Genomic DNA, 12,044 nt, shown 5'->3' on the forward strand with positions numbered 1-12,044 from the left:
GGGGCTTTGGGGAGAAAAAGAAAAAAATAAAATCTTTAAAAAAAAAAAGTTTTATTTAGTCAAAATAAAAGTTTTCCCCTTCTGGAAAAAAAAGAAAAAGAAGGAGAGGGAGAAAGCAGAGGAAGAGAAGGAGGAAGAAGCAATGTCATACATATAACTTTCCAGAAGTTAAATTTGTCGGCATGAATTGAGCATCTAGAAGGATTTATAACAAATGCGAACTGTGGTCATCTCTGGATGTTGGAATGACAAATCATTCTTTTTATTCTTATTGCTTGTCTTTATCTCATAACTGTTCTACAGATAAACAACGAAAAATAAATACATGCAGTTATCTTATTAAAACCATTCTTGTCTATTTCCCTTAATCTTTACACTTTTTACTGAGTTTTAAAATGATAATGGTAACAAGTGAAAGAACAAGAAAATGTACAGGGAAGTTTCACGTATTTTGGAAAGTGTGAGGCAGAGTGGTGATGACTTTCCAAGTCTGTCTCTTAGGTGTCTAAACCTATCTCATCTACACCAGCATAAGGCTCGGTAGGGGAGAACACCAGCTGCTACATCCACTAGAAATGTGCCCTTTTTGTATTGTAAATTGTGTTTAGAAAAATCATGAGAAAGAAAATAATTTTGTGTGTCGTATCTACTTATATGCAAAGAAAGAAAAACATGTTCTAGTCATTATCTCTGAGAAGTTTGTGAGTCAAATTGAACACCAGGTTCATAGAAGAATCAACAAGGGCTGAAATTAGCCACATAGTTTAGGATTGTGGATTATTTTCAACAAAAAAAAATAATGTAAATCGCACACATAGCAGTGTTTCATTTAGCTAATCTTGATAATTGGGAGAGTTCCACGAAAGTGAAATATCTAGATAACCAAAATGTACACCTTTGACAAGCAAGTCTCTATTACTTTAACTATTTTGAATCCACTGCCTGATGTTTTACAAACTTCCCTCCTATCTCATTCTAATCAATAATCATAAACATAATTTCAGTTTTTCAGGATGATGGAGTACCGTCAATATGAGGATAAAAATGTCTAATGAACATTAAGTAATTCTGACATCACAGTTAGAACGCAGAAGGGAATATGTTGAGGGAACACGACTCAGAACACCCGTGCTGCTTCATAAACCCTTACATCCATTTTCTCATCTTTTTTCCTATTTACCCTTCTCTTTTCCAAATTTTCGGCATTTCTGTCTATGGCAGCCACTTCTTAATTTACTGCTTCTGCTTTACTACTTTAGATGTTTAAAAACCTAAAAATCATTAAAAAATAAACATAGCGTAACTGCTTCAAAAGCACACTTACTTACGTGAGTGAACCATAGGCACACACCTCACGGAGAGGGTTGGGTTTTCTCCTCTGTTAGCCGGGTCCCAAGGTCCCTGTCCCTGGGCCTCACTTGTGAGCATCGTATTTGCTGAGAGTTGTGACAGATTCCAAAGTTTCATGAGGAATGTTACTAAAGCCTAAGAGCATGATTCCTCCCTGCAAGCCAGCTACCTCCCCAGCTGCTCAACCCAGTCAAAAGCACCGTAAAACCATGCTATGTGTGACTCACAAGAGAGGGCTGCCTTGAGTGGAACAGGCAGTGGTTGCCAGGTAAGAACCATGAACAGTTAAGGGCATATCCAGGAAGCACCTATTCTGTGCGTATCTGGAGTCAGCTGATGTAGGCTGGGCTCCAATGGGTGGTCTAAGCTACACGCTCACTGTGGATCAGGTCTAGCTGTCTTTCATCCTCCCTAGACAGCAGGCTGGCCAGTTTCCTTCTTCTCAAGCAAATGACAAGGGCGTGAAAGCAAGCAGACAGAGGCAATGCCGCTTAAAACCCTGGATGTGACCTGTGCAACGTCACCTGTGCCCACTATGTAGTGACTGAATCAGTGGATGGCCCAGGCCCCAGTGAGGAAGTGGAGGAGGGACCTGCCTCTAGTCAGAGGAACTGAAGGGCTGTAGGCAAAGGACACGGGTGTACAGTGGGGCCTGCAGAATTGATGCCACTGATTCCACTGGCCACAATGGTTATAGCAACTCTATGCACCTCTGCCTTCGACAGCAAATCCTAATACCTGCATGAGAAGCAACTCAACTGTGCATATGAGGAATCCTCAGGCGCTGGCAGTTCACCATCTCTCTCTTTCTCCTTCCTACCTGGACGAGCTGGTATAGTTTGGACCAGTCAGGTTGCCCAGATCCTGGCTCAGCAGCAAACTCAGAAAGTCAGTAGATCTTCCAATATCCAGAATGTTTTGCTATGACCACTTGTCCTGTGGTGGCATTTAACTATGTGAATTAAAATGAGTTTTAAAAATGTTATAGCACGTATATGTCCTTGACACTCCTCTAAATATGCGGCCTTATTTAATCCTCACAACAACCTGTGATGGAGCTACTCACATTATCTTCATTTTACTGATGAGGAAATTGGGGCACAGAGAGTTTAACTGTCACCCCATAGAGAGATGTGTCATCCTAAACCAGTGGTAAAGTGGGTTGTGGTCAACACAAATCATGCAATCGTGCACCTCCTCGGAGGAACTGAAATACAACCGCCCATCCCTCGCACACGGGAGCCCTGCAGGGTTTTCTCATCTGCAGAGGCCTGCATGCAGCTCCACTGCCTCCTCCTGTTCTCCTGTCCATCCCCTCGTGGGAATTTCAGGATCACACAGGTCCTTTGCTCATCAGGAGTTGACTGACCCAGCTAACAGTGCTAGAAGACGTGTTTACTCTTTCTCAGGATTTTGTTCCTCTTTTTATGATTGATTACCACGTCACTGCATTTCTGTCCTGAGCTGCTGGCCTGGGTCGCCATCCTGGAAAGGTCCCTTGAGTGCTCCCGCTGGTGCTGGTGATTTTCCTCATTGCATAAAAATCTCCTTGAATATTCATCAGCATTTCAAAGTCCCAAATCGCTTGCCTGCCCAGCGAGGTGTCTACCCTGAGTTGATCTATTTGGATTTTAAAGCCCAAACTCAGAGATCGAGATTTCTGGATGCCAAAAGCACACTGTAATCGTTGTTTCCAGGAATTGCCCCTCAGCCGTTTGACCTCCAAAATAAGCAAGAAACGTCACCCCATCAGACATAGGCCAGGCCATGAGGATGCCGCTGGCTGGGCCCGGAGAGTCCCTGCCTGCCTTCCTCTCACTGCCCTGGATGGTCTGAGACACCTGAACAGGATTTTTGGGTTATCACTGTTTACTTATTCTTCCAGCCATCAAATACATGGATGTTGTTGCTTGACTTCCTCTCAGTTCCTGATGGCTTGGCCCGCTGATGCTGCGGTGACACTTCCGGCTTATCTGAGGCCACAAAGCGCTAAGAATCAACTCCCGTAAAAACGTATTAAACCAAAGTCTGGAGACCTGAGGGGTGTGTTGACCGCACTGGGAGGGGAGACGTAGGGACGGGTGTTAGGGATGCCCATACCAATTTATGGTGATCGGCTGTAACATTCTAGAACTTATAACATTTGGGATATTAGCAGCTAACATTTCCCTCGCTACACCATAGAAAAATATTGCCCCAAGAGAACTAATTACAAGAATTTCTAACCCTAACTCTACAAGCACAAAAAAACCGAAATATGGATTTAAAAAAAAAATCAGCACAAGTCACCTTTACATTGTGAGATCATTAAAGTTGAAGCAGCCAGGTACATTTTTAAAAACACAACCATTCAGTTATACAACATGAATAAGTTCTAGAAATACACTGTACCCCATAGCACCTGTAGTTAACAATATGGTATCATGCACTTAAAATTTTGCTGAAAGGTAGATCTCATGTTAAATGTTCTTATTACAAAACAAAACAAAAAGACAGCTCGTGAGCTGGCCAAGATTTCATTTCAGTACTGGCACATGGGCATTCATTCATTCATTCAACATGTATTTGCTAAGGACCTGTATTTAACACAATAGCTAAGCTTTTGTGCTTTTACATGCCTTTCCTTCTTATTTCAAATTGTCAGAAAAATGTTCATTTATTCATTAAAATGTTCATTTATTCATTCATCTAGTAATTATTTGTGAAAATATTTCCTTGGTGCATACAACTAACCAAGTTGTTCACATGTTCTGTATTTTCTCATTTCAAATTTATTCGTTCACAAATATTTCTGGGCACATTCTCCAGGATATATTGTGCTATAGGATAGAAAAACAAAGATAAATAAAACACTTTTCCTGTCCTAAAGGCATTCACTGACTAGTGTAGAAGAATGACATCCACATGAAGACCTAGAAACCACGTTTGACGACGCCCAGTTTTGTGGAAGCACAGACACTAGGAAATATCCCATTCCGGCATTTTTGTGAGAATTTGATCTGCTTGCAAGCAAAGCTGGAGGTAGTGAGTGGTGATAGATAAGGCTAGAATCACGGGACAAGTGCCCACCTATGTCAGTGACCTTCATGTGACTCTCAGATGCCTGCGTGGTTGCTGATGCCACAGACCACGTAGAAAATCTGGGAGAGCAATGTGTTTGTGAGGATGACTATGAAATCAATTTTGAACAAACTAAGACTGGCGATTGGGAGTTGGCGGGGCAGTCACATCTCAATATTTCTTGTGTGCAGGAAAATTTTATCTGGTGAAATGGAAGGGATGAAACTTTATTGGAATTAGTGTAGCTCCAATCCAGATAGATCCTGGCATTTACCATGGCCAATAAGCTAGCTGTAGACATACATGCACCTGCTGGCTCACAGTCCCGTTCCTACAAACGAAAGGTTTGAGGCTGCATGTGCTCACATTCAGTTCTTGAATTCACCCCACACCCATCTCTGAACCTCTTCAGTAAACAGGACTCAGTTGCTCAGAATGAAAATTTGGGTGTCTCGCCTGAATCCTTCCTCTCTGCACTCACCAAATCCAGTCCATCGGGGCAATCTGTTTGCTTTATCCCCCAAATCTATCTCCCATCCAACCGTCTACCTCTCCTCCGCCACCCCAGTCCAAGCCACCCTCTCAGCTCCCATCTGACTGGTTCTCCAAACTCCTGATATGTTGCTTGACTTACTATTTCTCCTCCTTTAATCCATTCTGCACAAAGAAGTCAGGGTGCACAAGATGGGTTCTCTGACCCTTCCACTGTCAAACGTCACATCCCTGCCCTGAATCCCTACACAGTGGATTTCCAGTGCCCTCGGAATGTAATCAAACCCTCGCCTCACCCTCAGGTCCTCTCCCACCCCTCTGTCCCCGGCATCCCCCTATGACGGTGGTCCACCGTCCTCTCCTTCCCTCCGAGGTGTCACAGGCATGCCCACCTGGCCATCGCACGGCCAATTTATTCTCAATGTTGGAGCTCCAGTGAAAATGTGATCATTTTCCCTCACCGCCCTACCAGTGGTCACCCACCACGCCCTCCTCAGAACTCCCTATGTCATTGTCCTCCTGTCCTTTCGAGGACTAGGACTGTCCTAAATTATCCCCACATATACTTGCCTTTTTCTACCTCACAACTGTTTCAACTGGGCAGAAAAATGTGCTTCTCTTTTTCCAAGCGTCTCAAAGTGTTGGGTGCATATTAGCTGTTCAAAGATCCATTAATAAATTCATTAAACTTGCTAGTGCCTAACAGTTCTTTGTTAGCATAGTGGAATCCACACTGGGTCTAAAGCTTTATTTCTGTTACGATCTGGATATGTGGTACTGATCAATACTGTAGCCCAGAGCCCAGTTATCTACTTACACGTGTGATGGATGAACCTCCTGAGAAGAAAGTGCTAATGAGGAAAGACAGAGCCACAGCCCATCTCTGGTTCAAGGTGCACGGACCAGTGTTGGAGAAGAGAGTGTTTCTGACCCTGAACTACATCCCGTGATATGCCGGCTGTCATTTTTAAGAAGCACATCATAAATAAAAGAGCCACTGAGAAAGCAAGATACCGTCAGCACTGAAGAGGCCAGCAGGAAGCATTAAGAGGTCTGTGAGTGGTAAAAGAAGAGAGTGACCTTCTTGCAGACACCTGCACTCCGGAGTCAGACCCTGGCATCACAGGCGAGGCTGTCTTCGGCACTAGTAATAATCTTGGCCTTGACCGCAGCAAATGGAATCCAGGCCACACTCCGCCAGGAGGGAAAAGCAAATGCAAACTTACATATCAAAAATGTGAAGAACTCAGCCTGGTCACATCCGTCTCGGAGAGGGTACAAGCTGACTCAGAGAAGCCTGCTTTTATCTTCTGGCCATGTCTCTCCTTACACTGAACCCTGATATAAAAGGACAAGACTTCACTTTGAGGACAAAATTATTAGGCAAATAACTCGGCTAATTTGGTACTCAGGTCATTGAATGGTCCAGTAGAAACATATGGATGTCTATCCTTCCCAGGATTGTTGTAGGAAAAAATGTAAACCCCAATGTCATAGATTTTCTCACAAACCTGAACAAATGCGACTCATGCTCTCACAGTAGTGTATGACCCTTCCTGATACATTGTAGAACAGAGCCACAATTTACCCACTGCTGAAGTTTTCCTTTTAATAGATATTGCAAAATAAATTTAACATATGTGTCGGATGCATATCTAATAAGCAAAGTTTCATTTTAATGAAAGGAAAGGAAAATAGTTGAAGTGCACTGAAATTTAGAATTCTCAACAGACATTTTAAAAAGCGACTTCACTGTAGCTTGCAGGACAACATACAGCATTCAATAGTGCTCTTTTTGCAGCTGAAGAGAACAGTAAATGTAAGTTCTATCCGTTCAAATTAAATATCTGTAAACAGATATTAGCTAGGACAATCTGTTCATTCTTGGTTTATCTCCAACATCTTTGTACTTTTTGGTTCCAAAGCAAACAATTTATTTCCATTAGATTACAATCTGAAAGAGATGAATTAGCACACAGCATTAAGAATCATAAATTTTAATAGCAGTGATGCAAAAGAATATATGTCATAGTTAATAATTGAAAGAAAATGGCTTTATTGTTTGGCCAACCCTTGGCACCTTGTTACTTCCCCTTGCTAAAATTTGATTCATCGATAAAAATGTCCAGACTATACTAATGTTTCCTCTTTCTCTCCTAAGATAAAAACTTGTATTGGAACAATACTCAGATAAAAAAGAACAAACAGAGGCACCAATGATAAAGAACTACAAAGATTTCAATATACTTGTAGTAGGAAGGAAAAGGCAGGAGTTGGAGCAAGAGCAGAGAGTGAGGGAGAAAACAGAGGGCAGGTGTCAGGGCAGGGCCAATGTGTCCAACAGATCCAGTGTGCAGCAGCCATCCAGGTCCCAGGACCCAAGGAACCAAACCACGGAGGGCATGAACAGTGACCCAAATGCCAGCAACCCCGTTTTCTGGAACCCTAATCATGAAAGTTGCCCCGGCTCCCACTTTTGGGTGTCTGAGATTATGTCCCCCACTGGTTTGTCCACCTGGGGGCAGAGTCATAAAGGAACAGAAATTCATGAGGAACATAAGGTCCTGCAACTTTTGTTGTATGCCCGAAACTCTGGGGTAAAATTCCTATCTTCTATCTCTGTTTCCCCTCATTTCTAATGCGCTGATTCTCTGTTCCCTGTTGCCCTTTTGAACTGAGCAATGAAGCGAGCAGACCACTCTGTGGCTGATAGACCCAAGCAGCCCACTGATGGAGCAAGTGAGTCTGCAGGATTTTCACAGTCACGATGGCTTTACTCTCCCCTACAACGTGCCCAAGACGATGCTGAAGAGCTGTAGCAACAGCCATTCACGAATGTGTCCTCTCTAAGGCCTGGAGACATAGCTTCTCAAAATATGAAGAACCCAAAATGCAACAAACAATTGAAAAAGCCTAAACGTGAGAAAAATACTTTTAAGATAAAGAATTCAGATAGGACCCAAAAAAATTGTAACAAAAAAGTTTTCTTTTATAAAAGAAACAGTGGATAAAACTGTTTGAAACTTCCTGGTCACCGAAGAGAGAGAGCTAGGTCTCTTCTCAGTGAGGAACTCCCGAAGGCTACCATGTCTGATGCCTAAAAAAGAGAAGGACGTGGAACTCCCAGGCGAGATGAGTTGTCTCCTTGCAAACTCGGAACCGACACCAAACTCACCACGGTCCTGCTCTGGACAAGTCGAAGAGTAAGACCCCTGGAATCACAGACTGTGGACAATTAATTTCGATAACAAGGCAAAGTGTATCATTAGAGGAACAGTATAATTTTTTGACATCATTGAAAAAGAGATTGAGTTCAAGTCAATTCACGTAAAAACAAAATACCATAAAAGCAGGCCAAATGATACAATTAGAATACAAGTACCAAAAAGTCTTTTTTTCTACCTACAAGTCTATTTACAATGCCTTTCTTTCATCCTATTAGATTAAGCAAATCCCACTCTGAGAATATAAAATGCTTTACCCTAACAATGCTCCTAATAACATTATCGTTGAGTCGATAGACATCATCCTCGTTTTCTTAGTTTATCTTACATTTGTCCAGTCACTTGAGATTCACAAAGAATAGATGTTTCTTTTTTAATTTTAAAGTTTCTCTAATGACTAGCTTTGGAAAATGGTTATTTCTAATAATGTTGGACGTGGCTTCTACTGCTGCGAACACAAGATTTGAAATCAAGTAGAGGCGAATTCAGATCAAGCTCTACCTGGAAAGGACTATAAAATCTCAGGTAATTTCTCTAACATAAATGTCTACTTCACAGTTTTCTAATGCTCCACATGGTCTTTTCCTAGCTATCCCTGCTCACCACTCTTCCTACAGGGGTCATCTTTGTTTCTTTGCCCTCCTTCCACATTGGGATTTTATCTAACTTAACTCTTCTCTGAGCCCTCATTTGGCCTTCTTTACAATTTTCCCTTCTCCTAAGCCTGCTCAAAATGTTGCTATGAAATTAACCTTTCTTTCCACCCTTCTGACCTTCTAATCCTTTTATTAGTCCCCTGCGGAGTCCCACCTGATGTTCACATCTTCTCATCTTCACCTTCAGGGCCCGGCACCAGCCAGCAATTTTCCCTTCATTACCTGCAGCTGGCCAGGGCCACGTGCTCAAGGCAAATCTAGCTCTTTTAGATCAGACCTTTATTTCCCTAATACATACCTGTTTGCTCTGCAGAACGGCTTAGCACAGCCAATCTTTGTCATCTACTGAACTTCCTCCCTGCCCTTAAAGTTATGTCCTCTGGCTTAAAGAGAGAGGGAGAGAGGGAGAGAGAGACAGAGACAAAGAGAGAAGGAGAGAGAGAGAGAGACAGGGAGAGAAAGAGAGAGAGATATAGAGACAGAGATAGAGATAGTGATAAAGAGAGAAGAGAGGGAGAGGGAGGGAGAGGGGAGACGACATGGAGGGGAAAGAGTGATAAAGAAAAGGAAAGAAAAGAAACTCTAAATGAAAATAATTTGACTCTTAAAATGTTGAACAAAGATGTTTCCTTGAGGTTTGCCCATATCTTTATGTCCTCTCTATTAAAAAGAAAAATGACTGATTTGTTACTACTTAGTTTGTTTTTACTATTCGGTTTGGAGGCTGGCTTTCTGAATGAATGGGAAACTCGGCACTCTTCGTTCTAAGTCCCAATTTTCCAAAGGATGTCAGCATAAAGAACTTTCCTTGTATCTTAGAATGCTTCACATTTTCCACTGGATCGATCCTTGTGAGGAATAGTTTTGAGGTATTTACTTTGTTTTAAAAAAATAATTAAATAAACGAGTCAGACTTGTGTTAGCCTGATCAGATCCCACGTTGGTCTGAAAGCAGATAAACGCTCCATCTAAACTTGAGATCTATCAGGGTCAGCACTCAGGTGCCGTTATGGATTTATTCTTTATGCCAGACTTCCCACTTTATTTATATCTGATCAGTTTTTAAGTTTATCCTTTGCATGGATGACAGCTAATGGATTTCTATATGCTTTAGTGATATGGAATGCATATTTTGACTTTTAAATATGATATGAAAAATATTCACCCTCGTGGCTTTTTTTGTACTTACAAGACATAAGTCGAGCTGATGCCTTGTGACTTTTATATATTATCTCTTAGAGTGGGCCAATCTAGAGATATTTTTGTTTCCTTCATTCAGGAAAAACAAAGAGAGAAACTCTGTGCAGAATACATGTAAAACTGAAAATTGAGTTGAAAATTCAAATGAAAAGACACCTCTGGGGGAGGCATCAGCAATGGACTCCTCTTTCCTATCAAATGAGTAAAGGAAGAGATGATGGAGTCACACGTGCAAGTCTCTTACCGGAACACGAGTCCAACGGTCGAGTGAGTGATGGAACCCATCTAGATTTAGTTATGTTCTTCTTTCAGAAACACCTAGTTTGGATAAATCCAGTTGCCATTGCACTTATCATGCATTTCTTCATTGCACATTTCACTGTCTAAATTGATACGATATGTGCATATACTTGTTTCCTGTTTACCCTCTCTATTAGAGAGAAAATCCCATGGACAAGAAAAACAACTAGCTGGGCTATGCCTCAGACCCAACCTCTAAGAAATCAACCTTGATTTCTCTCCTTCCAATATACCCCATATCTAACCCTCCAACCCCCTCCCCCCAAAAAAGCCTTGGAGATACAACCTCCACGATGTATCCCAAATCCAGCCACCATCAGCTCCTGCACCCCTCAGTCCTAGTCCAATCCCCCCCAAATATGCCCCTGGACTTTGGATCAGCACCTGACCGAGCTGACCTTCCTTCTTTCCTCCTTGCCCCCTGCATGGCATTTTACACAAGACAGCTAAATTATTATTAGAAAGGCTAAATTGTTGTTGTGTCGTACCCTATTGAAAACACTCTAACGGTTTACGATTTTTATTAAAATGCGATTTTGTATCTGTGTGCATTGTCTGTCTCACCTACTGGAGGCTAATTCATGATGGCGGGGGGACTACACTGCATTCTTACCATGTTCCTGGCACGAGGGCACTGCTTGGCTCAGAGCCAGCTCTCAGGAAATGCTCCTTATATCAGTGGATGAATGAAGGAGCCTGCTGAGCATGTTCTCCTGGCTTCTGCTGTCTAACCAGAGCCTCCTCTCATGCAGAAACACCGCCACGCTGGGGCTTTGCTTTACTGCCATCAGTTGAGGTTACACGGTCTGAACTGTCACTGTATCGCAGGCCACTTGGCTCAGCTCTCTGCATAATGATAGACCAACATGTCTTCCTTCAGTCAAGCTTATAAATTTTAGAAAAAACAAAACATAGTTCCCAAGCTCTTCCCAGGGAACAGCAGCCCCCTCACCCCACGGAGACGAGTAGAAAGACATCACCTGCCAGCCTCTGGGCAACTCTTTTGACAGCTAGGGTCGCACCTCTTTGAAAGGCCAGCCCTCATCGCGGGGACCCAGGTGAGCTAAAATCGGTTGAGGAAAAGAGGAGTATCTTCCTCCAGCTTCCAGGAAACAGCACCGGTTACCAGGTAAACATTTTTTCCTCTGGTTTTAGCTCTGATTCTGCGTCTAAGAACCCTCCGTTTCTGTCAACTTGTCAAAGCGGAGCCCGTAGACCCCTGAAGGGAAGTCGCACCTGCTCCATCCGCATGGGACCATCCAGCATGCCAGGAAGCCAGAAGGCACTGCAGGACCCCCATTCTGAGCCATACGAGTGCCTACTGCCAGCTTAAAATGTGGACGCACGGTGTCTCTCCAGTGTGCCTTCCCATCTCCTCTTCCCAGGGCACAAACTGTACACCTAGAAAAATAAATTAGTTCTAGCATTTTCATGAGTCTTTTCCTATAAACCTATGTTCATCAGTGATGATCCCCTGTAGAAATAGAAGAAATATTTTATACTGTATCATTTATTATATTTTTACTAAAAATCCATCTAACAAGCAAATGAAATAACAGAAACGTAAACCAACAGTTGAATTTGAATACTGAAGAGTTGACTGTCGAAGAGTATTAAATATTAAGTAGTAAGTATACAAAAGTAGATAAATACATTTAAGTATATGAAATGTAAATACTAAACATCAAATATTAGATGAGCGACTCTAACATCAGGATAAGCTTGTACTGGGGAAACTAGAATTCTCTGGGACTGCAGTCTC

General features: G+C 42.3%; 1 long non-coding RNA gene across 1 annotated transcript; it reads right to left on the reverse strand.

The window, feature by feature from the left end:
- Window positions 1–7,976: 7,976 nt before the first annotated feature.
- On the reverse strand, window positions 7,977–11,128 carry LOC111770918 (uncharacterized). The gene is made up of 3 exons (XR_011433427.1): window positions 10,896–11,128; window positions 10,227–10,300; window positions 7,977–8,114 (listed from the first exon to the last, which is right to left on the reverse strand). It is a non-coding gene; the product is annotated as an uncharacterized lncRNA (long non-coding RNA).
- Between the last annotated feature and the right edge of the window lie 916 nt (window positions 11,129–12,044).

This window comes from Equus caballus, chromosome 27 (genome assembly GCF_041296265.1).
Source record: "Equus caballus isolate H_3958 breed thoroughbred chromosome 27, TB-T2T, whole genome shotgun sequence".
NCBI lineage: Eukaryota > Metazoa > Chordata > Mammalia > Perissodactyla > Equidae > Equus > Equus caballus.